At 39.9% G+C, this 27269-nt stretch overlaps 1 protein-coding gene across 6 annotated transcripts in view; it reads right to left on the reverse strand.

Annotated features, from left to right (window-relative positions):
- The window catches only part of LOC124153520 (rho GTPase-activating protein conundrum), a 230020-nt gene that overhangs the window by 110787 nt on the left and 91964 nt on the right, over positions 1 to 27269 (reverse strand). For 3 of the 6 annotated variants that reach the window (XM_046526737.1, XM_046526738.1, XM_046526735.1), the window contains one exon: positions 8308 to 8388. The exons of the other annotated variants lie outside the window; for them this stretch is intronic. The gene's annotated coding sequence lies outside the window, so the exon portion shown is untranslated. The remainder of the gene's footprint in view (positions 1 to 8307; positions 8389 to 27269) is intronic. 6 annotated transcript variants of the gene reach the window in all.

Here is a 27269-nt window from a genome sequence, read left to right on the forward strand (position 1 = left end):
CGGAAGCGTTTTCAAAGCGTAACCAAGTCATCGGCTCAATGACGGCCATTGAAAGAACATGGATCAATCCCGGCAAAATATGATAGACTCTATTTATTACCGAGCGTATCTTCTCCAGCAATATCCTGTTCATGCTACATCTGGTGACGATACGATTCCCTTCATTTACTTCTAGAAAATTTGAAGCTATGCGTTACGGGACAATGAACTACGATGACTAAGGAAAAATCTAAATGGAAAGAGAATGACACCCTAAATGATGAACCAAATTACACTTGAAATTCTTGGTGCCAAGAGTCACACGGTTGAATTGGTTCATAAAGAAAAAGAAACATTAAATTCGGCAATTTCTAAGGTTTTCTCGGTTTTATCACCCATTATTTCCATGGAAACTAAATTACACGAACGAATCGTACCATTTGCTCGTTTCATACTCCATTGACACAAAATAAACGTCATAGAGATTTCTTTAGACCAAACTCAGGAGAGACTGCCCGACAGATGTGGTGCAGTGTTGGTGGAGTGATGTGCGGAGAAAACTTTGAACGCAGCACACCGTCCGGTCCGCATATACCTCGGCGCCTTTTGTAAAGATTACGCTAATTGCGACGCCGAGTTTCCCTCAACTCTTCCTTCCCTACCCTTTCCTCAAGGCGCATATGATGTAAGCTGTAGGTCACCTCCTCTAAATATCACACAATACCAAACTCAGGATTTTGTAATTCAAAATCTCAAAGTTGGATTCTGATTATTTTCATTTACTATGATAAATGGCAATTTTGCAAACCGACATTAACGAAAAAAAAACCTGATTGACACAATTCACATAAAATGAGAGTATAAAACTAGAGCAACAAAAATACAATCGAAGCCTACTGCTGTAATGCTTCCAATGTCCGCTAAATATGGAATACGTTGGGTTAGAAAAAAACCGAGAGCTACGCAACAGCGGGAGGAAACGCTGAACGGCACGGAACGGAAAATGTTCACCGAAGAAGTTTCCGAACACGAGTGAAAAAATAGGCACGCATCACTGTGTTGGTCGCTTGACACTTCAAACTCGACGCCTAACACAGAGCGCAATCGAGGCTTCAACCTTAAAACCGAGATATATTTCCCATAGCCTCTCGCCGTCTCTCTTTCAACAGCCGCCTCCAGGAGACATAAAGACTTATGAGGACAGGACTACCGAGGTATGACACGTAAAAGGACGCAGCGGGAATGCGAAGCGATTCCGCCGAGTTTGGTACGCTCTCGTCATCATCTCACATAAAAAAATTGCGGACACGGTTTCAAAGCATCCACTTCGATTAAGCGCTCCGATTCCTCCCCTCAACCTTATAACACTTTCGTTCGTTCGGAGAGAAGAGGTTGCTCTTAAGATCCGATTTGACAAAAGGATTGTCAACATCAACCCATTTAAGTATTCTAGTAGAAAAGCGGGAATTCTATGTTCTTTCCCCACGCCGATAAAGTAGTAAAATATTTCCTTTCTCCTCTTTCGCAAAGAACTTCGTTTAAAGTAGACCTTTGTTAACCTAGAATAGAAACAGGTTCTGAAGGAATGAAGAAAATAAAAAAAGATGCCATGCCAACAAATTTAATGATACATTGACATTAACGGGTAATTATCCGTCTTAACCGCAAATAAAATAGTTGGAAATATTATATATTTTACGGTTGATTCATGGGAGCCACGAAAATCCAAGACATAAAGAAAGATAAAGCTAAGCACCAAATGCATGTATCAATGTAACTACAAACCTTATATTGGGAAGGATCAGGCGTTTTCGCGGAGCTGAGGATTTCTTCACGGGATCTAAACCCGGTAAGTAAGACGGCCTACGTTTCGAAACCTAATTCTGGCATCGAACTCTGGGCGAATATGAGCCCTGAGGATGATGTCAGAGTTAGGTGTCGAAACTTCGCGACGCGCTGTATACCGCCGTCTCACTTACCCGGCAAAGAACCCGTGAAGAATAAATCTTTATGACCACCAAATACCTCAGACCATACGACTAGACCACTGTCGTAGAGAATTCTATTGCCAACATTCATCATGACCGTTGAATTACCTTTCACATTATGACCTCTGCGATCGGAGGGGATAGAGTAAATAAAAATACAATATACATGAGCTGCTAAGGACAAATAGTTAAAGAGAGAAGAAGAAATTTTATTCCTTGATTTAGAATGTACATAACAACAGAAGTAAAAACTTCCATTAATACAGGATGGTAACATACAGTGTCCACGGGTGCAGTACGGAAATTTCAACGCCCGTTTTGCTTCTCATATCCAGATTTGGAGAAAAACAATATAAAAATACTGTCCGGGACTGTGCGAGAGTCGTTAGGGGTGCCGAAACGCCATAAAACATCTGCTGAAGCACTACAAGTGATAAAAATATTATTGAAAAACAAATATTAAGAGAAAAATTTCTTGTAGTAATACAAGTTGAAGTTTCACAAACATACCTCGCAACACTCTACGATTGGCAAGAAATATAATGCACTATCTAGCACTCTCGAACTTATCAAGGTCAAGAAAATCCTTCCAGAAGTGAATATATATAAAACAATCTTATTAACTATCACATTCAAACTCTGTTACTTGAATTAATTTGATAAGTGTTTTATGAAAATTCCTAATTCCCTGTGGATAAATACACCAACTTATCTAAACAATAATTTCCCTTAGTGATATACTATTTATTGATGGCACATCTTGTTATCAAAACGCATTCTCAACAACGTAGTTACTCCTCCATGCCGATTCAAAGATATTACTAATATAATTACCCTCCTTCACTTTCGAAAAGAATTTAGCATAAAATAGACCTATATCAAAACAAAAAGGTAAAAAGATTCACTGAAGGAAGTTAAGAAATTGGCAAACACGATACGATGTTAACAATCAAGGCAAAAAAAATCACCACATAATTTTCGTCTTAGTAAAATATCAAACTGTACGAAATATAATATGTTACTCTTGATTGAGAGGAGCCGAGAACCGAGAACGAGAAGAAGAGGAGGAGAGAGAGGAGGAGAAATTCACTCCAACTAGACGCAACGGGATGAACTCGAGCCCGCATTGATGGCCATTTATCCAACCCCTACAAAACCCCTTACGCCGAGATTTTCCTACTGTTGTTTACCGGATAGAATAATCTTTTACTTTCTTTTATTCAAACCCCGTGACGATTGTCTCTGCACACGATTTTAGCCGATTTGAGCATGCTTTTTTTAATTTCTCCTATTTTGTTTCCACTCGCAAAACGTGATTTATTGTGTAATTCTACGTCTTATTTGCAAACAAAACACAGTTTTAACATACCAACATTCGCATGCGCCCATGCTCTTTTTTAACTCATTCCTCGTCCCGGAATAATTCCGATTAAACATAATTCGGAATTCGCTTTACGATAGATACTCCGGAAGGTGTCAATGTCGTAAATCGATGATCTACAGTATTACTATCGGAGATAAAGGGATTGACAGGGGCTATACGACACTTAGGATAGACTGCAAATGCGGCCGTCAGTCCTCTTCACTATTTCAAGAAAGGATTGATGATATTTGGTGTAGGGAATGCAAAAGGAGTTGGGACTGTGACTATGATGAAAAAGCGCGTCATTTTTTTTACATTTTTTTTTCATTTTGCGCAGCTTGCCTACGGAAAGAGCTCGGATCCGGCGGCGAAGCGATTGATTGAGCATTCCGCGGGGGACAAGCTGTCTCCTCACGTACAATCCTAGCATGGCCGCGCGAAGAACGACCGCGATCATTTCCACATATTCCTCCGAAGGCCGCGGACGACGTCGCAATTGCGCAAAGAATTGCCCCGCCTCCCCTCTTCACACGCCAGGGGGGAGGCGCGGCGAATGTGACAAGGGGGAGCGGCGGCTGCGGCATCGGCACGGAACAGCCCCTCTCCCGCACCGCCGCCGTTTCAAGTCTCCGACGCTGGCGTCATCCCGCAGCGCTACGAACGAGGCGCCAAAAGAGGAAGGAATGGAGGATTCCTTTCATGGTCCGCGGCAGGAGGAGAGAAAAGACACAGAGGACATTTTTGCACCGGGAGAGATCAGCCACACGCCATCGTAAATGCACTTACAAATACCTCATTACCATCATACCTGCGTTGAACCATGGTAGGATGGTCTGATATACGAAATCTGCGCTCCAAATAACTCGCTTAAAAAAAAGTATCTCGCAAATTCGTGACGCAAAGGAAACAAACAGTCCAATGGAAAATTTGACGAGATATCATCACTTGAGATACGCCACACAATGAGATCGGTAGTTACGTAAATATGATTGTATTGACGAATGCGTGATTGTCAGACTGTGAGAAACTTTCGATTGAAAATTAAGGAAAAGGGAAATTGGATAGAACGAATCGACACTCAACCGCTCCGATACGCCCAGACATAAATTCTAAAACAGCGTAAGTCCACCACGCAAAGTTCTAAAACTAACCAACTTTACTAAATTCATCTAAACTGGGAATTCCGTAACTGCAACTTATCATAGTGCACAGACATGTTAATATATATTATACTAATTCATAGAAAAAAATCAAAGTAACAGCTCCAGTAACCTCAAAGGTGTTGAAATTATCTTATAAGTATCATACAGATAAATGATGCTTTTTATGATTAATATTAATTATTCCAGCGATAAAAGTACCCTTTAATTCCTTTAGTTGTGTATGTTCGCGGGCACTAATTAGATTACCAAAATTACCAGATATGGAAGCCCTCAGTTTGGTGGGCCCAAAATAATATTACTTGGGTCGGAATGAAATTGTTATACCGTAATTTAATCTATCTACTCGGCACGCAAGCTATCGGTTCGACGGACCTCAGAAAAATCTGTGTCAATACTAGCAGTTGAGCCTAAGGTCATCGAGTGGGAGGCCAACACACTAAATACTACATCTACCTATTCCTATCTTGGAAATGATAAAGGATTATCGAGTGTCCGAGTTTAAAGCACATTGCAAGAGAAATCATCAATGGTCGAAATTCATCATTTACTATAACTATAATTCTGGGTTAAGTCAATGGACATCCCGAAAAAAAATCTCAAAGTGCGAGGTGGCCAAAGGAAAGAAACTGCCCTCCCTGAATTCTGAATTCACACATTTAAAGCTAAGAAAGGGTTGAGCTCTACCCTAACCTATTCAAACCGATCTTCGAGTTGAATCACCGAGAGAGTGGCACCTATAATGCGGAAAATTATCAAGCCACACTCTTCAACGCAAATATAATGAGACGAATGCACATCCGGCAAATACAATGATCGCTTCAAGATTCTTAAGAAGTAACGGCACTCGACATTTCGTACAGCCCTCCGTCCAAACAGTTACTGTCTCTCACGCTGCACAACCGTTCTCATCACGGGTAAACGCCACAACCTGCCAGAAATTTCCGGTTCAACTTGAATCCCGAAAAAGAATAAAACGGTTGATTCCAAGCACTCAGAGACGACAACTCTGGTACCCAAAATCTCGTCCAAAAAATAAATAAAATCAGGATAAGTGACTGAAAGCGTCCACGACCAGTCAAATGAGATTTATACAAGAACTCCCGGATCGAACGGTATATAAAATAAAATACGTTTTCACCGCTAGCTCGTCCGACCCACCCACCCCCGAACATACATATATAAGGCATTTCCCTTGCGCTACTGTCATTCTGTTTTGACGACGACGAAAATTCTTCACGTCGAGATTTATGGAGCGGTATCCAGCGAGACGTGAAAAAGGGGAAAGTTAAAAGAAGAGGCATGCAGCCGGAGAAGTCTTACGGAATAGGAGCGGACGGACGGCCAAGGAGCCTTCCACGGAAGGCGAGACGTGAAGACTTCCACGACGTGGGAAAGTTGGTAGTTAGCAAAAGTCGAAAAGGACTTCCATTTTTTAAACACTTTCATTTGGCTCCCGTACAAGAAAAACCTTGAGACGTGGACTTTCGAGCAATCGGATCGCAACGGGAGGACAGGGACATCCCGAGAATTGTTACTCGGAAATTACGAACGGGAAGGTGATACTAACATGAAGAATATGTCTTGGATTTGATTATTAAAAAAATGAAAAAAGAAAACCAATAAATTATTATTAATAGATTAAAAAAACCTACTGAGTTAGCCGTTTTTCATTTTGCAACAGATTTAATTGAAGTTAAAATTCAAAATACCATTTACAGTAAAACTCATGATATCGGTTTCAACGCTTTGTTCTCTTCATCAGGTTTGGTATTGATGATAGAGCGTCGAATTAACGGGTCTGATAAATGAGTGGAACGGTAACTTTTTATTTATTAAAGTTATTAACATGGAAAATTTTAAACAATTGAAGACAAAGCAGAAGCATCGACTATTTTACACGCATAATAGGGTGGGCTAAACTGAATTTAGTATTCCTTTGGGGAACTGAAGGTAGTAAATTTACTTATACCTCAATTAAAGCATGACAAAACTTGGTTAAAACGTCATAAACCGTTATAGCTGAAGTGAAATCCTAGTTTTCCTGCGTGGGGTCTTCCTGGATGGTGCATATGTAAATTCCGTAAATTTATACAAAACTGATCGAGCCTAAAAATCTTAAAGGGGCACAGTAAAAATTTTAAAAGGGAAAATATGAAAGGATTCATCCACCATAACTTATAGGAATGCATTCCGAAGAGACATCACATTTCTGAGGCGTCAAAAACCCATGAGGTTGGAACTTTAGCGTCCTCTTAGTACATTCTTAGGAGAGAGAGAGGCGGAATGGGGAAGATCGTAACATAGTTTTCCCTATCATCTAACAAATTAATTAACTAATTACGACTTAGGGGCTGACTAAACAATCCCACTCCCTGAATATTAAGGAAAAATAATTAAATCAATAACAAGCCAATTTCCACGCATTAATACGGCGGAAATAATCCTCCCTCGAATAAATACCACAAAACTATAAAAACGAAGTTCAAATCCCATTCGATTATTGAGTACTTACCCAAAATGATTCATCGCAAAAAAACGGGCCTCTTTTGCATGAAAGAAAAACTTTTTTTTTTGCGAGTTTTGCGGTCACTGTAATAAATACCGTTCACGGTTCTGATTCGGAACATAGGGAGCCCCCTTACCCTCGTGTCTTGCGCTAGTGTTTCTCCTTGAGCACTCATAGGAACTCCACCGCCACCTTCGATTCTTTTTCCCGATCACCGCAATTCGCGCTACATAACAGACTTCATTGCCCAATTAAAAGCGGAACAGCGGGGCGGTGTCTGCCAAGCGATTCCCTCAGCACCATTTCACGCTCCTATTCAGATCCTACCCATACGGCTGATTACGCCAAACAGATCTCCCCTTCACATGGGAGGCCGTTAAAAGGAAAAAAAACACCTCCCGTTATCCTTCGATCTCACGAGCAGAAATTAACGAAAGTGAACGGCACACGGCAGGTATTATTTTCAAGGCGAGAAGAGCGGGCAGGCATCACCTCAAAGTCATCATAGCGCGTCGGACGCAATGATGGGTTGCGCGAATAAATTTAGGCCAATGAATTATTATTTCTTTTTTAACGAGCCCAGTAAGGAGGGTTATGATGAGGGTGACGACGCACGACTTGATTGATAAACTACCATGTAGTAAAACGTGAAAAACGGTACTATCAACGATCATGTTTCCATCTCCCATCGAGGAGCTATAATGGATTGTTAGACAAGGTGAACAAATACGATTTCTCCTCTAATACTTTATGACCCCCGATTCCCTGCCAAAAACAAAAATAAATTTCTTTAAACGCTGAATGAAAGCGTAGATGGATCTTCAAATGAAAATCTATGATAATAGCTCTTAAATAATTTGAAAAAATAGAGAGTGCGAAAATCGACGAAAATAGCGCTAATTATAAACAACCTAGCCACAGAAATCTTTAAATAAAAATAATAAACAAAACAACTTATGGTAAATCAGTTCTGAAAACACGATATGTAAACCGATAATGGTCATTATACAGATTGTATTCTGTTTTAAACACGTGTTTTGATTGAGAGTCTGAGGAAAAAAATCATCTTCACCAGGATTTGTAGAATTAAAAATTGGGGAATTTAAAGCTGTCACCATAGGTTAATTCAGAAAATAATTTCAGATTTTGCATCTTAGGGAATCAACTCCAAATCCTTAGGCTCAAGTCACAGCACTAAAATCTATGCTCACCTCCGCGGGAGAGACAAAAAATATAATAAAGCGGGTGCAATTAAATAAAATAGCATATTTTTCATTCATATTCTGGTATTTTCACCATCGTACATACCTTGAATCTCCGAAAGAAATCTTGAGTTAACATAGGACTTCAAATCTTACACCAGGCCTCGATTAATCCCGAGTGTAAACACTGAAAAAGGACAGGAAGAATATCTAGAATTGTATTAAACTTGCTTAGTCGATAAATAACTGTAGGGGAGGGAGTTATGCAAATTTTGTGATACTTTATGATAACTGCAATTTATAGGGATCTCGTTCGCAACATTTAAAAAAAGGTTGCATTAAAATAAAATCATATAGTTATTTATTATCAATATTTTACTCAACAACGAAGATATATTCTACCTCCATTGCATCTCGAAACAATACAGCCCAGTAGGGAACAATTTAACGCATCGTATTTTAAATGATTGCGAACCGTACCAATAAATGATATATTTCTTCAATCAAAACACAGGCTGTGCATGAATAGATGCTGGATGTCTTACGATCCTTTATATGTCTCTCGAACGACGAGGTTTCATTCCCAGTTACTGATTAATTTAAATAGAAATTTGAGTTTTTATTTAAACTTATGGCATGAATTTCCTGCTTTTAATCATTTTTTTCTACGGTGATACTTACATATGTATTTTCCATAACGAAAACTCTTAACTCCCTCAGCTAAGCGAGCTGATACATTGGCCTTCCTATCCCACGGAAAATGTCAGCGAATCAATACGCAATCACGCTAACAACCACTGCCCACAAATATTATGTAGCAGCTTTTAAACATATTTGCAGATGATTCCAAGTTATGATATAATAAAAGCCTAATTCTATTTAGATATCAGTTTTTAAATTGTATAAACTCTCCTGGGAAACGACCATATAAACAGTAAGTTCTGGTCCATGTTTTAAATTTAAAGAATTTCAATATATGAATTGGCGAATTAATATCTTTTGCACCCGTTACAAATACTTCTATAATATAGAAAAATAATAATCGAAATGTTATATTTTCAGCAGACTTATGGCACTGCCCATTTCACGATTTTACGACGCAAATTGTTGTAAAGATTTACTAATAACGTATAAATAATTAATTAAACTGGCAAGATGTGAAAACAATTTCAAACCATCGTGATACAGAAAAGCATTCGAAAACGGTAGGATAGAAATATCAATCGAGGAAAAAATCGAGTTAGGCGAAGATAGTGTCCACGTCGAAGAAGCCGACGAAAGGAGAAAAGTGAGGAAAGGGCAGGTCGAGCTTCCATCCCGTCTGAGGTCCAAACTGATCGGGAGGGGCAGTCCGCGTGCCTCTGCGAGCTGGCAGACGCCCAGCTCGCCTACCCTCCACGCCTCCTCCTCTAAGAGACAGGGAACACGGGGAAAAGGGGGGAGGAGAAGCGGGAACTTTCCACGGGAACAAGCCGCCGCCGCAGACAAGAGGACGCCGCACACGCCGACACCATGAAGGACCAGCGGCATTTATACAGCATTTCTATGACTATAACGATCACTTTCGAGAAGCTCGAAGGCCTAGAGAGGAGAGCGGTTTGCTATTCATCTAAGGGTTCCAACTTCAATTCCAAGGAAAAAGCGTTCGAACACCTCCCAGACAAAAAAGAATCTTCGTAGTGCGATGAGGTCAATGAAAGGAACGGGCCCTTAACCCACAATGTATGGATTTCGGACGTATCTGGCTGGCAATTAGCCATAGAAGAGGAACTTACCCCCACAAATCTATCTAAATAAACCTAAGGGTTGAATCATTAAGCAATTAAAAGTTCGCTTTAAAAACGTAATTCAGTTATATTGTCCCAAAAGCCCTGGTTACACCGGAAATTAACCCGTACGAGTTAATGTATGTTAGCGTGAGTAATTTTTGTAGGCTGGAACGGAAAATATACGAATGCTTGAACCAAATTAGAACGGGTTACATTTTTAGTTCATGCATTGGCACACGTTGGGCGGTTACATATTGCATTTTCGTGCTCATTCATACGTTCATACATTTAGACATTAACTCGTACAGGTTCCTGCATTGTGTAGCTAGGTCTTCAAACTTCGAATCGAGTCCATGCGGAATTCCACAGAAAGAAGTTTCAAACTATAATTAGTGTTTTTCTGAAAATGCCGTTTTGAACAGAGGTAATTCCTTATCACACAATTCTCAGTTAAGCTACCTAAAAAATATGGTGATTTCTACATGCTATGATTGCATTCAGGAGAATTTTCCTTATTCGGGAGCAATAAAACATTATTACTGGGTAGGTGGCACCCAATTTTCTTTTTTGCAATATTCGTAATTAACTTAATAAGAATTAAATTTGAACTAAAATCCTGTCTCTTGCTTCACAGAAATGAGGGATTCACTCATCGCTTGAGGATATCAATGTTTTTACACTGATATATCTAAAAAGATTTTCCGAAATATGTCACCAGGAAGAAGTTCACAATCTTTTGCTAAGAACCCCTACCCAATCGTCTCTTGCTCATAAACTAATCCTTTCCTTTCATTTCACTCCAGAATTATGGGCTTGGCCATTTTATGAAAAAATATTACACCATAAAATAGATACATGACGTTGATTACTGAAAGGATTATCTTTATAGGCCAGGTCATAGCGTTTTAACCCCATTTTCCTACAACTACTTCCCTTTTTCGACGAAAATTCACGAAGCTGGCTTTCTCAGGTCTTAAGTCTCACCTCTCTAGGCGTCGTAAGATTTCCACGGTCAACGGAGGATAATAGGTGGCAGAAAGTTTCGTTGAGGCACTCCATGAAAAATTATATCATCATTTTTTTCTCACCTCCTGAGCTACTGAGAACAACGCGTTGAATAAGGTACCGGCTTTGATTGCCTAATCTCTGTTCTCATTACCTTTGCGTCGCAATTTAGAGAGGTATTCTGAGGGATTTTCACATGTCCGTTCGGGGAATTACGAGTTGGCTCTAAGCGAACACGAATTTTTCCCGGGACGAACGTAAGCCAGTTTCATCACATCGATTATCGGGATGATTGGTTAAAGAGTTTAATTTACTGTAATGGGAGCCCGACGAAAATAATACTTATCACATAAAAATACCTCATCAAAGAACAGGTCATTCATTTAAATTTGGACATAAGAATGCTACACCGAAGAACTCTTCACCAATAATTTAATATATATTTCTTCCAAACATATGCATACAATATACTATTTACATTAAGAGAAATAAGGTAGCCTGTAAGACATGATAGGCTGTTGTTGGACTAACTTCAAAAACTCTAAATGAGGAAATGAAAACATACAACCAGAAATTCTAATACCTAATGAAATATTTTGGGCGGTTAAAATATTTCAAAATTGTAGCGAATGTACAATAAATAATAATTAATGATAATTTTGAATCAATAACAAAATACTCACCTACTTGCTAAGCGATTCAACAATAGTCTTCCATAAAATTACTTTCACTAGAATTTCACTCGAAATACTTCACACAGTGATTCAACTCAAATTTTTGTTTGGACAGCGAGAGTCGAACTCACCCCAACCTAAGCTAAAGGTGTGCGAATTCAAATTAGAAGGGCGTCAGATTCTGTTCCTAGGCCTCTTCGGATGTCAAGGCTTTGGTTTGGGGGGTCAGAAGAGTTTAATCACGATTCGGACCCGGGGCCTTTCGTTCGGAAACTCAACAATCGATGCACTAGGACTAGGCTAACACGATCCCCTTCATTAAAAAAAGTCCAAATAAATTTGCAATGAAGTTCAGAAAGTAACAGGAGAAGAACGAGGATTAACGAAAACGAGATTTAGAGAATTGGCGGAAGACGCAAACACGTAAAGGAGCTGAAGAGATGGTTGGAGAGGAAAGAGGTGCAGCAATACCTTTGGAGTGACGACCACTGGTGAAGATTAATGTCCCCGCTTGCCTTCACCCAAAAACATATTATTCATAAATACCTTCTTATCTTCTCCGTCACCATTTTCCGATTCTCTGTCATTCATAATGTCAGCGCGACAAGGTTTTAAGCAGAGGGAAAGATAACCAAGTAGTGGTCCTCCAAGTAGGCGAAACACCACTCCAAGGATGACAAGAGATTCGGCTAAGGACAAGAAAATGCACGAAATTCTTCGTACCTTTAAAGCCCGATACGACAACATACAGAAGAAGATGTTTCAAGTGTTTAAAATTCACAATTGGACTGAATATAAACATAGTTTACAAGGCCAAAATGTGAATTAACATTCACCGCATACTGGACTCATAGCGGCAAAAATTTCGAATGTTCCTCGCTCCGAAAAAAACAATCTTAGTAATGAAAGGACGTCAGCGACGGCTCCATCAAAATTTTTTATATTGCAATACACCAAACTATGCTTTTTCTAAAAAAATTCATGGTCAACTCCAAAATATTTTAGGATTGAGTGGCGCGAATTAGTTCCAATTTTAAGTCCAATAGAAATAGTACGATGGAACTCAATGGCACTTGATAGTGTGTACAATTACCTCAATGATACCGTTGTGCAGTTAAAATCAAAGCTAGTACAACGAATTATAGTGACTGGAACTCTAGACAAAGGTTCAAATTGATCTGCATCCCGACAGCAGAATTCCATAGCGTTGCGTGGCGTCTGGAGGTAATTTTTGCAGCAAGCCGCATTGGTCCCATACGTATTCCAATTGAGTCCAAATAACTATGAGGAGAAAAAAACATACAAATGAGTATAAATCCATGCCTGAGCACATTTAGAGATATTGACTATATTATTTTGACCATACTCGCCTACGAGTTGCGGCGTGGACAAGTAATCGATGTCGTTGGCATGGCGGTGAAGAGATCTAATTTCATATCTTGATCAGATAAATGAAACAGTTCAATATTTCCATTGAATTAATAGTGGAAATACTGCAATGTTACATTTAACTTATGTTAATAACTCAAACACATCGTGCCACATATCATACAAGATATTCACATCCTCAGATGGAACGCTACGCCATGCAATCCTATCTTCTACGCACCGAATTCCGCCATTCTAAAGGCCGTTTTACACGGGGCACGTGCTTGCACAATCTGACGTGTGTACGAAGGCGCAGTCAAAATTGCGTCGTGTAAAGCGGTGAATTGCTAGAACGCAAGCGAGAATGCGTGGAAAGCCTTAAAACGCTGTAGTCAACCTCACGGGAATAAGAATATCAGTCTGCGTTTCCACCAAGGACTGCAAGGTCGCATTCCCAGTGTCCCGCGTCAGAAAGATCCATTGTCTATTCCACGTCATTTGGAAAAGAGAAACGAAGCACCCCGATTGCACGAGCCATCTCTCGATTGTTTCCCCGCCTTTTCTGCTCCACTGCGATCGAATAGCGAACGCATGAAGCTACGTCGACGGATTGAGATCAATTTTGACAAGTACATTTTTCGCCCTCGGAACGATTACGCTGATGAGCTTCAGAGACTTCTGGAGTGTGAGAAACGGCGCAAATCAAGCGATTCCACACTAGCTCGAACGCTCATGCCCTTACGTAATACGACCAAGAGAGACTTACTTCACGCACGTGGATAATTTTACGACCAAACACGGCGTTCGCTAAGAAACTGATGAGACAACATCTGAAATACGGCACCAAGAACATCTATTCCTGGCAAAAGCCAAAGGGAGCGCAGATTTATTCTGCGAGCACTGCGAGATAGCGAATGAAACGCGCAATATCGCAAGGATATCCGTATCAATTATTTATCTCTTCCTATCTCACCTGTTATCAAGACCGATATAAAGAACAAATAAGGAGGTAAAACAGCCGAAAGCATAGGACAATATGCAATTCAGCGCTTCAGAATCATTTCATTTCCACCTATTTGTCAAACCTATAGATGATTAATAACATCAAAGCCTACGTCGAAATTAACTCCTCTCGTAACAGAAAATGTTTTTTTCACTACGTCCCTACTCTTTCAACCTAATATAGAAATCACTCACTCAGTATTTAAACCCGAACGTTGGTTTCGTTAGGTGTGGGTAGAGGTCACCCCGGACTAGGCCACAGGGATGTGAACTTCACACATTCAGGATCGTGGGGGCCGGTAATTTTCCCTGAGCCACTTCGAGGGCATGATAGGGTTTTATTTTTAGGCTTCCTTGCGCCGCAATACAAAACGAAAGTTATTTCCCAATACTGATAAAGTACGGGGTCCCAGGAATTCTCTCGCGAAGGCCGAAAAGGATCCCAACTCGCCTCGATGCAACGGAGTTATTGCAGCTTAATAGCCAACCAGGCCAAGGCAACAAAATGTCACCACTTATATCGATATTCCATGGCCAAATTTTGACAAATAATAAATACCCCAGAGAATGAGAACCTTAAACCGTAAAAGGATAAAATCTATTGTTGCTTCATTTCATGTTATCAGCAACCATCAATCTTTAGCAAGTAGTGATATTAACACAAAAATTAAAATAAATTACATCAAAAATGTTTTCCCTAAAAGCTATTGAAGTCTACCACTTTTAAGGTCGGAAATGGGATCGTAAAATTTACCAAGGAATAGAAAAGTGAAGATCACAAATACCAACCAATTCATTTTCGGCTTCGGAACTCAAGTACGACATTTCATGTTCGAGTTGTTGTTCGATTTGAAAGATGCTAGAGTGGAAAGGGAAAAAACAGCATCGGTAACAAACATGAACGGTCAAACGAAACGCATACGCAGAGATTTTTCAAGAGAGAGCTGCCGCACAACTTGTACTGTTCCGGGGAGGAAAGAGATCTACCAACAGAGATAATACAATTCAAGAGTCTGAAAGAGATATCAAAAGATAGCAACTACATTCTCCAGCCACACCGAGTAGGTGCGATCTACGTGATAGTCATCACGGTCATAATACTTGATTTTGCAAGACTCCACATGGATGAATGTAGAGGTCCTTTTATTCACACGCCTACCATGGATTTACTCAACGATAACGATCTTCCCCACACGATCAACGATAGCAACAACGCGTGAGCCATGACATCGTAAATGCGGATACGCTAGGTGAATCCTTACCAATAAGAAAAACCCTTAGTCTTCAGAGGGATTAACCCCGGGCTTAAGGGGGTGCATCATTCCCGCTCGACCGGTCTTTTTCCGCGATGTATTGCCAGTTTAAAACTTATGCTACTACTGTGAAAATTTCAGGACATACAGCGTAGACCCTAATTAACACTTGCCCTTATCATCAATTTGAAAATAGTACCTCGGTAACGTCTCGGATGCAAAATTTTAATATTGGCCGCAGATTCAAATGATAAAAAAAGTGCACTATACAGAGCATGAAAATTTCAGGATGGTAACAAAACGTATAAAATCGTATCAGGCTTGATTTTGTGGAATATTGTTTTGTCCATGATAAAAACACAAATGGTAATTTCCACACTATTTAATTTAACACTTAACGACCGACCATGGTTTCGACACTGTGTCTCCATAAAATCGTTTGTATAAAAAATGATGTCATTTTGTGGAATATTGTTATATCCAACGTCGAAACCATGGTCGGTCGTCGAGTGTTAAATTGAATAGTGTGGAAATTACCATTTGTGTTTTTATCATGGATGGTAACATAAGTTTTGAAGAAAAATCATTATCAAAAATGATGAAATACGACCGGTCGAGAGGAAGAAATGATCCAAAGCAAAATGAGTCTCCATAGGGAATGGAAGTAATTTGGACACATCCCTAAGAAAACATTCATTTTTTTTCTCTAGTATCATTGGGTGTCTATCTTGCGCCACGACATTCAACTTCATCACCTCTCTGCATCCCACTCATCAAAATTGGATCGATAAGTCGGAAAAATGTTCAGGAGCTCCAGTTATTTTCTCCACACTTGTACTGGCACAAAATCTCACGTGATTGCATGATATATAATATTGAAAGCTTACATTACATAACCCATCGTTTGGGTTATTAAAGATTGTGAATAGGAAGCAGCAGCCAGAGCATGGAGGACAAGGGTATCGACTCAGGACAAGTATTAACAAGAGCGACTTTTGGCTTCTGCGCATGCGATCAAGATTGAAATGGCAAAATCAGAGATTAAATTAGGTGTCTGGGTGACTGGTCACGACGATTTCGTACCATGACGTATATTTATTCCTTTTTATAATAGTAAATTCGACTTCCATAAAGCTAATGCTCAGAAGAAAACTACCACAATTTTGATTAAATCTATTCATAAATATTTCATTCGCTATTTCCATGACCATTAATAATACTGATAGTGAGATACCAATGTTGGTTTCAGCTACTCTACACTATACAGCAATAGATTGCTCTGGTTTACATTAATCAGAATGTCAAGCCAGATTGACACACCGGTTTTCGTAAAATCATGGCTATGTTTGTTGGGCCCAGACATGAATTGAATCGGTTAGCAGTCATACTATCATCATGATGTCGGCAAGTGGCAGTGAGATTAAAAAAAAGACGACGCAAAGCATTAAGAATATCCTAAATCCAAGGCAACAATCCAAGACCCCCTGTCCCAACCACTCAACTTGCCGATCTACCCCCAAAGCATACAGAACACCACAAATTGGCACAGTGGGAGGGGATGAAGCTCCGTCATGCTCGAATATGCAGTCCTCCATACGAAAGGGGCAGGTCATGATTCCTTTTTTAATTGGCCGGACTGGTTTAAAGCGGCCTCTCAAGCAAGTTACCCACAAAGACAGGAAGCGCCGGTACCGAACTTCCACCCCACCATTCATTCGTCTCTTCAAAACTAATCTCCGCTGCAGCACAGCCAGTGCATCTCGGAGGATATGCCCCCCTATGACCCAAAACCACGAGCCAAGGAGGCAAGCAAACCAGTTGGGAAACAACCACGCAGCGGGTCAGCCGCTGCACAGCCGCTCGCTGACGCATCGGACCGATAACACGCATGTAAGTGAGCACAAGAGCCGCTCGGACACAATGGGGTTACACAACACTTCACACACGAGGAAGTCCGTCTTGGGATAATCGAAAAAACAAACCCACAGCCCACATTAATCCTTGAGTCGCCGTCCTGTTTACATTAATACGAGCCCACGAGGAAGATAACAACAGCCCTTTATGCTCAGCTGCTACTACCTCCAGTAACAAAATAAGAAAAGCTACAGTCTTCTATGTACTTCGGAAGGGCGGTTGAAGTAAAGAAACTGATGAAATAGAAACATGTTGACGACTATGCACACATAATTTATGCATAGCAATCATAACCCGCCAAGTGACCAGGATAAAGTTCATTCAAAACGCTAAGAAAAGATGTAATTTTACTTGGAATTATTATTTCATCTAACTTCACCATCGTCCCGACGGATTTAGTCTTAAATCTATGTTTTTTTAAATTTAATAAATCTACATCCACGGCCATACGACGTAGACCTGAGTTATATACCAATAATGAATTACCACATTTAAAATATACGTATATTATAATTGGCAAACGTGGGTTGAAATCAAAACTCACAATTAATTCATGTTTCTCTATTTCTTTCCATGTGACCGCAAAAAAACTTGGCTTTATTACATCGAATTGACCATTCTTCCTCCAATGGACTTTGGGGTAGAGGACTATCATATCTTCTATGCTACAAATAAAAACCTGAAGGGTAAGCATTTCATTGCACACGAAAGGCGCAGCATAAATCGTGGTATGAAATTAAGCCTTCAAAGCCTTTTCAGTTCAATGAAAAACACACTAAGTTGCTAGCAGCAGCAGTTCAAATTTTTCTCCGACCACAAAGTAAAAAGATTTCACTATTATTTTCTCCCTGTATCTTTTTATTAAATCGATCAATATTTTACAAGATGCTTATTAAAGCCACTGAAGATTAATTGAATTACGGAATAGGTATATGCTAGAGCAATGAAGTGATAGCAAAAATACCCTCGGGAAATCCCTTATAACTGAATGTTAAAACCGAACAGTTAAGTTTAGAGTTTAGTTACAGGTAAGTTTAGTGCGAAGGTCGATCAGAAGGTAAAAAAGAAAATTCCATTTCCTTGCTAAATGGCTAAACGTTCATTAACTTTTACATTTCATTACTTAAATGACAAAATACGTTATTCGGAAGAATGGCAAGTAAAAGGCATACTGTATTTCGAATATATATACTAATTTATAAGGAGTAGCGCTAAAGAAAGGATTAAGTGTAATCCTTAATATTATTTAACGTTTAACCAAAGGAGCTTCACGATGACGACGGATATAATGACAGATTATTCCTAATTCGAGATAACCGTCCCCAAAGTTATTTACCAGTCCAAAGGGAACCCGGATATCTGAAGGAGAAACATGAATGACAAAAATACACCTCCAACTTGCGTGGACTGCATTTATAGCACTCGAAGGAGTCGTGCAGTGAGGTCCTCCATCGGGTGACTTAAAAAGCGTAATGGTTCGCATTTTCAGCGACACCCTGCGTCCAACAGCGTGGCATTTACTGCCGAAAAGAAGTTTTACGACCCGACGAAAGGCCGTGGGGGCTGGAGAAACATTTACCGCTTCGGAAAAAAAGAAGAATTTTCGGCGAAATTTACCTGTAAACATGTATCAAGCCGTTTTCTCTCCTTCTTTCACACGGCACTGAGAAAAGGTACCATTTTTAATCCGGCAAATGGGGAGGGAAAGGACGGAAGGTTGAGGTGAACGGGTTTAGAATCAACCTGCGCTAGAAAAGCAATAAATCACGCCGGTATTCATATTAGTCAACAAGAATTGACTGCGAGTCAAAGCGGAGGACGAATGCTTTATTTCAACCCAGCGTCCGGGCTTCACAAACTGATTAAATTAATAATAAAAACCAAGGCCATCAACATTCGGTTTCTATGTTTCGTCATTCCAACGAGCATCAAGCGACGCTGCCAATTTCCATGCGGAATCCATTCAACCAATCAACCGCAAGACTTTGAAATTGGCACCTATTCTCGCATCGTGATTATCAGCCATTGACTTTTAACTATGATAACGCTTATAAAAATTGAACCAGATTCGTTCAACAATGACAATTAAAGACTTTTATTTAATAAAGGTAATTAATCATATTTAATTTAAACACTGTACCACGTAAATTAGCTAGCAGCGATAAAAATGTTATCATACCGCAGATTCAACGTATCAGTACCATGGTAACGCTTATTCAATGATGCCAACACAATATCGACGCAAGGAGCGCTGTTAGTACAGTGTCGACATCAATTATAAATATATAGCTACATTCCACACCCTTCATATAATTCAGGGGTTCAGTTAAAAACGAACAAAAGAATGTCTAATGACACCTTAAGACAGTGAATGAGTGGTTGTGCCAAAGATAATAATTATTAACAGACGTCTATAATTATTTCACAGCGGAGGATGACATCCATTATTGAAATACTTGAAGCAGTTTCTCACTATTGTTTTTAAAACACTAAGCGTTTTCACTCATTTGCGTTTCCACAGAGCCACCATTAGACACGTCCGTGTTTGATAAAATTGCAGATAACTTCTCTGAATAATTTAGTAGCAATATTTAACCTTGAAATATCTAACGGGGAATGCGCGCTCAACATTATAACAGTGGGAATTAAACAAATAGAGGGTCTTCAAATTTGGCAAAGTACACAACATTGCAACAATAAACACAGCATACAAAAACAAAATTTTCGAAGACAAAGAAATAAAATTGTAAGCATCGTTATTTAATTAAACTCTGAAAGTAAGCAAAACGAATATCTGAATATAAAATAAAAGAGCAAAAATTAAAAATATTCAAGAAATACAGACCAGGAGAGAGAAATTTCTTTGTTTGGTCACCAGCATATATGAATTCAGATAAAAGGAAAAATATAATGATTAGAAAAGGTGGTATAGAGATTCCAATGTTTGGATTCTTACGGGGGCGAAGCATTTCCGAGCGTTAGCAAATCCACTTCATTAGATTCCAAAGCAATTTCACAGCCATAAAATGCAGTAAGAAACGTCCTGAACAAAAGTAAAAATAAAACATTCATAATTGTTAAATGACGTGTTACACCCCAAATGTAGACAGCCAAAAGAGCAACGACCCTCAACCTCAACGTTAGGTCAACATGTAAGGGCAGAGCTCACTCCAAACGAAGCCAAAGGCGTGTAGTTATCACACCAAGAAGGTAGGTGGGGCTGTTTCAATCCTAGGCCACTTCGCACTTCAAGACCTTATCGGTTAGGCGGCGTGCGAAGTCTTTCAACCAGGGTCCCTTCAAGAAAGCAGGCCTAATGGCCCAACCTATCAGAATGAACGCTGGGAACAACGGCAACAAATCAATAGTGACTAATGCATTTGATTTGTCAAGGGTATGACTGACCTCTACACGTGTAAGAATCCACCTGCCATTACTTTCGGAAGTTTGGGGGAGTGTGAGGAAGAAGATTTGATGGGGCGCAGACATGGAATGGGCGAGGAAAGCCGCCCTTTGGTGTGAGGACTCGCTGGACGGGAGAATAGGTCGGACTCTCCCAAGGTCACCACCAAACTAACTGCTCCAGTTATCGCCGAGGCAGGAGGGAGACAGAGATAGAAGTAAAAGTGTTGCCTCGACGCGCACCACGTCCTTCGCCTTTCCTTCTATCGGCCGGCGAATCGCGAAAAAAAAGAGGCCTGCTCGGACAGCACTCAAGAGTGGACACGCACGCAACTCTTATGGGAATGACGAAGTGGAGGTAAAAAGTAAATGGAGAAGACTTAAGCCGTGCACACACACCGAGGGAGTGAGGAAAGATAGGGGGTGCATGGGAAGGACGTTGTGACGAGAGGGCGTGGTCCTCACCGTAATAGGGTGGTTTCCTATTTTTTTTATTTCCTAAATCGAAAGAGGAAGGTGAAATAGACGGAGAGGAAAAGGAACGACGAAGTGCTGGATATGGTTGGCGAGGAGAGGCAGCTTTTAGATGAGATACGGAGGAGACAGAATGTATGGATGGGAGGAGTACTTAAATTAGAATTAGATTTGGAAAAATGCGTCGTAATGAATTTCTGGAAGAAGAATAACTCCCTACAGCGTAACTATGTCATTCGGGGCACGCAGTTAAAGGCAGTTGAATCTGTGAAATATCTAGGGGTTAGACTCAATAATGATCTATCGTGGAATAAACATATTCGAGAAATAACCGGTCAAGCTAATCGTAAAATGGGTTTTGTTAAAAGAATATTAGGAAAGTGCGACGACAAAGTGAGAGAAATTAGCTACTTTTCCCTCGTTAGACCACATTTGGAATACGCTGCCAGTGTTTGGGACCCTCATGAAAAAGGCTTAATAACAGAGTTAGAACGCGTGCAAAGAAGAGCTGCCAGGTATGTGAAAGGTCGTTACGATAGTCTTGTTAGTGTAACTGACCTCTTAGATAAACTCGGATGGGAATCTCTGTCGGACCGTAGATTGAAAAATAGACTAAACCTTTTAGATAAATTCAAGAGCAGTGTCTTTTTTCTGACGAAGTTAACCATATCTTGCGGACGCCAACGTACTACGGAAGATCAGATCATATAAATAAAATAAGAGAGATAGATTGCAGAACAGACAGATTCCGAATGTCATTTTTTCCACGATCAATAAGAGATTATAACGGCAGCAATAGAACGCGTAAATAGATTGCATGACTTGTAGTGTAGCCTACTAACCTATGTAAAACTTACTGCATGTTTCTGAATTTCTCTTCTATATTCTATTTCTAACAGCATATAGTAGTATAGTTTGTTATTATACGGGACGTTTCTTGGACGGTGTGGTGTGCATGTGGGAGTCCAAATGCATGCTGCATGCTGGTGATTGATCACCCCCTGCCAAACACCCTAGAGGTGGCTCGCAGGGTAATTTGTAGATGTAGATGAGTACTTAGCGGGGAGGGGATGTTGAAAATTAGTATTAGGGAAACGAGGGAGGCGAAGGAATAGAATTTTAGATATATTGAAAGGGATTACGCCTTACAGGGAATTGAAGAAGGCAGCGCTGGAAGGAAAGGGAGGCTCCCAAATCACTTCTTTTGTACTCCATGGAAACCTACCTTAATCGGCAGAATACAATAATAAAAATAAATCGAAAGATTTTTACTCCTGGAGTACGTATTTCACGCTTTTATATTTTTAAGCGACGATATCTATTTTTCGCGATTAAATGAAAAGTGAACATTTTCAAGCGCGCGAAAACGCGACGGTTAAGTATGAATGCTGAGAAAAACCCGTGTGACGTCGTTCTGGTTCAGGCTGCCGCTGTGTGAGGCCACCGTGGTGTCAGGCTATTAGTGCCGCTACGATGCAGGCTGCTACTAGGTAGCACAGTACCCTGCCAACAGTTAGCGATTGGCTTAAATAAGGATTATTATTACCCTATCACACGAAGGAAACTTTCCGACCATAGGCAATTTTAATAGGTGATTATTAAGACATGTTTCCCTGAGCTCTGTACCTCGTGCATGCATTGGTAATCTCAGACGATGTAAAACTCCTGACTAATCCTATAACATCTGGGCCCCTGAGACGTCACGTGGAGTGGCATCGCATTGGCGCCAATCTGGCCTATTTCTAATGAGGTTAAAATTGACCATTAAAATTCGTCTAACCTGGGATTTCTAAAACCAAATAATATGTATGTAATGAATATACTAATAGTGGGCAACAGATCGCAATCAATACCTTTCGTTTTCTTTGATGAGAGAAACTACCCTATTGTGATCAACAGGGAAGGAATTCTTTTCGGGTTCTCCACCAAATCAAATGATCCACGGCCAACGTTTCGAAGGCATCGTCATTTCTAGAAGATTATCGAGCTGAGAGTAATGATCGCCTAGTATACCCTAGCCGGAAGGTCAGGTGCCACATCAAATGGTAACCACAGTGGGATGGCTTGTTGGCAGCCGATCCAGTGTTAAGAGTGTTCCGTTGATCCAGAGGGATATTTGGCTTGTGAGCACTCACCCAAGACTGAAAGAGCAAATTCCGATATCACGGGTGATGGGTCAGTAGGCTTCTATTAGCTGATTCCGATGATAGAGTTTTTTACGTGTCATTTATTTCGATAGAAAGTTTATTTCCATCAAATGTAATACGCATGAGGAGCTCAGGATGACATGCTCAAGAGATAATTCAAAAATAGGGATACAAAGTTGGCATTAAAGGACCCAACTCTCGGGATATGGCATGCGCAAAATAAATAAATCAGACGTAAAATTTCCTCAGGACTAACACGACTTTCAAGAGTAATGCACTTTCTGAAATTTGGTTACCTCATACCTTCGCAGCTAGCATGAATGTGAACAAACCGTAGGTATAGTTTGTTATGCTTACACCTATTTCATTGCATTTCTTCGAAGATAACTAAATTAACAAAGACCTGAAGTTTTCAATTTTAAATGTGCCCCACACCCAAACGATACATAACATTAAAGAACTATAAACTAAAGTAAATCAATCAGTTAGCTTCCATAAAATTTATGTGATATAAATGGAGACTCATATTTTTCCTTCGCGCTCCTAAGTAATAATTTCCAATGAACACACGTCCACAACATGTAACACTATTCGAACACACACACGAAGAACGGGGATTCAAATAATTCCAAGGTCGAGTCAACTGAAGTCGAAGGTGTCGCGGAGATATTTTTTCCCGGAACCAATTGGACTGCGCACTGCTACCTCTGGCGGAAATCTGGCGGCATAATACGGAGTTCGCGCGGAGCTATTGGCGAATGTGCCCAACAAGTGCGTGGCGCCTCATTTGCCGAAAAACCGTTGTGATCGCCCGGGGGAGATGGGAGGAGGGAGGAGGAGATGGGGGTGAGAGCGAACATTTCCGAGAACTCTGAGACAAGAGAGATGGAGGAAGGAGGGTGAGGGGGGGGGGGGGAGAAGTGAGGAGGAAAGGGGAAAACAAACGCAGGAATGAGCAGTCGAGGAAAGCTTACTCCTCTCTTGCAGCTATTTCCTTCCCTTATCTTGATGCGTGGCGAAAAGAAGAAGAAATCACGCCTCTGAACGACACTACCATCTCATTTTAAGAGAATGGGAGTTGATAAAACAAGCTCTCGAAACGGTAAAAAAAAGGCTGTTTGTACACTTGCAAACACGAAAAGGCCTCAAACCTTAGACTTAAGAGGACGCGTCACTCTCTCCCTCTCGACCGGCCGTATTTTCCCTTTCTTTCACGCCAAATAAGTCGTTTGAAACTTAGACTATCACGTTGTACTCTCCATAGCGCATGGAATAGATCTTTCTAAACGTTTGCCTCTATTTTAAATAAAAAAAAGTTTTACAACTGGGGAAAATACTGAGGTGAAATTTTCAAATTTGAGATAAAATATAAAAAATGGTCCACTTTAAACACCCTAAAAATGTCATGATACGTTTCAAACGAACAATGCGTTACGAAAAAAGACCGGGCAGTCTGGAGTGATGCATCCTCTTAACGTCAAGACTACCTACCTTGCTCTGCCACATTGAAATATATCCTGAGACATCATTTCAGCCTTCCCACAGTTTACACCTCTTTTAAGAGATTCGAAATCTAAGTTTGGGGACTCTTCGTCAGCAAACGAGAAATGGAAGCCATAAAAATATTTTGCTCCACGAAAGACTTGAAATAGGTAACTGAAGTGAGGAGTTTTTCCTACAACCGTAGGAATCGACGCGAATGATTAATACAGATATTTTATTCCAAGATTAGAAAAATAAACATTCAATGATGTGAATTTCTTATATTCATTTAAATATTTTTTTCCAAACACACAATAAGAACCCATTAGCATTGCCAAGGAGCTGACGTATTTTTAGTAAATGCTTCGCAGAAACCTCGAAGGCTACTAATTCACTGATGTACTAATAAAGCAAAATTAGCACTGGGAAACTTTTATCAAAGGGCAATCAACTCAGTAATTCAACGCATAAAATATTTCATCCAATTTTGAGAAGCTCATACTTAAAATTATATGGTACTACACAGCCATTTTTTTCGATAAATAGAGTATTGCCTATTCTTCATTTCAGAGCTGAGTGCTTCACGCACAGTAACAATTATTATTAGTATTAAGCATAAATATCAATCATAACGGTGTCGTTCGATATATTACTACTTAAAACGAAATTCAAATCGTCCATGGATAACATTTCACGGAGCTCATGGGGGGCAGTAGTTGATTACGCCGTAGAATTAATCGTATTCGATCCACCTCTAACGACCTCTAAAATCAAGCTTGCTACAGCAGAGAATGTTTCGTTCCAATTCAATGAGTCATGGTTTCCGGAATTACGAGAACCCTCACACAGCATGTTGAATGGTGAGCCAATATCATTATCTTAAACGAGTACTTTCTTGGAAATCACCTCCTACGGTATCAATTGCTAAGAGAAAGGACAATAAAAAAACTCGGGCATCTGATTCCCTTACCTCGCTCATGCAAACACAATGAAATGACCTTGCTCCAGATGCAACAGAGATTTTGGAAATTCTGACGGACACGTTCTAGCCCCATAAAGTAATAAGCCGGAACACGATCCACGACGGCAAACAATCAAATATGACCACTAACTAGCCTCTCATAACCAAGCTCAGAGATAATTCAAATTACAATAAAATGTTCCTATTCAATTTGGAAACAGCACCTGTTGCAAATGATACTTAGATGTTTCCCAATCCCAAAACGCTGTTGACCCAATAGGGTAAACTACCCAGTTATTGGCACTTTAAGGACCTTGACGAAGAAAATTAACTCTTGTGACCGTTGTATCACAACTTCAGTTTATTTATAACTTGCCTTAGATCTGAGAGACATGTAGCTTTAGTATTCCCATGTGAGCGATTTATATTATACATACAACTATTTACTAAAAATAATTGTTTAAAAAGTCCAATAATCCCAGTTATTGGCACACTTTATCCAGTTATTGGCACACTGTGTTCCAGTTATTGGCACACCAGATTTTCATGCACTGCTTAGCACATTTTCTTTTAAGTTATAATATATTAAAGAAATATAGCCTTTTTCAGCTACTGAATCGTTCATTATCTTACCTGTAAGTATATTAAAGCAGTGAGAGGTGGTAATATATCATTAAATGAAAATCCAATGATGTAACTTTAAAATTTTACGTTTTTATGATTTTACGCTCAAAATAAATTATTTTTGGACCGAAAAAGTAATACTTTACATGTTTATTATGTATTTAGATTAATATTTGTTTTTTCTCTTCAAAATATCTATAGATCACTTTGGGAAGTACTGTCCTCTAGAAACTCATACCATTCATGACAAATAAATAGATTAACGACAGTATCATCTGGAAGATGCATTTGGTGTGTTTTTGGGACTCAATTTAGGTGATACAACTTCTTGCAACTGCTGCATTCAATTCCTGCCTTCTTTTGCCCCACAGTGGAGTTACACATACCATTGGTAAATTCCTTCCACGGACAGGTGTGAGTACGACTTTTCTTCCAATGCCGGTGAACGATGAGATTCAACGGCGAAAGACTTTAGACATTGTTTTAGTGATAGATGATAGTTGGTGAACGGGGGAAATGAGCTCTGCGGCCTCTATATTAGAGGATTCAAAAGGGGGTTCTCAAATGGCCGTAAAATTTGACACCACTCGTCAGAGAAATAAGCAAAACAACACTTCGCCAGAATGCCCTCCTGTTGCAGTTAACGGGAATTACTTCCACGCGACTACCACAGACACAAGCACACACCACCGAATTGACACCTTCGCAAGGCTGTCGGACCTCGCTAAGGTAACCTGGGACCCTTCGCAGAGCTGGATAGACTCTTTTACTCCTTTTGAATTGCCTATTGTTTTTTTGGTAAAGCTGTACTAAAAATACTTTGGGATGGTAGCTATTTCCTAATATCAATGTTTTAGCTGCCTTTAAAATTCTCTTTGGCTCTCTTTTGAATGGTCATTTAATTGCCTTTTCTTTAAAAGTCTACTTTGTTGCTTGCTTCTGCAGTTTTTTATCCTCCCTTTCCTCCTTTTTTAGTTCCTTTTCTGTTTGAGT

The sequence above is a fragment of the Ischnura elegans genome, chromosome 2 (assembly GCF_921293095.1).
Source record: "Ischnura elegans chromosome 2, ioIscEleg1.1, whole genome shotgun sequence".
Lineage (NCBI taxonomy): Eukaryota > Metazoa > Arthropoda > Insecta > Odonata > Coenagrionidae > Ischnura > Ischnura elegans.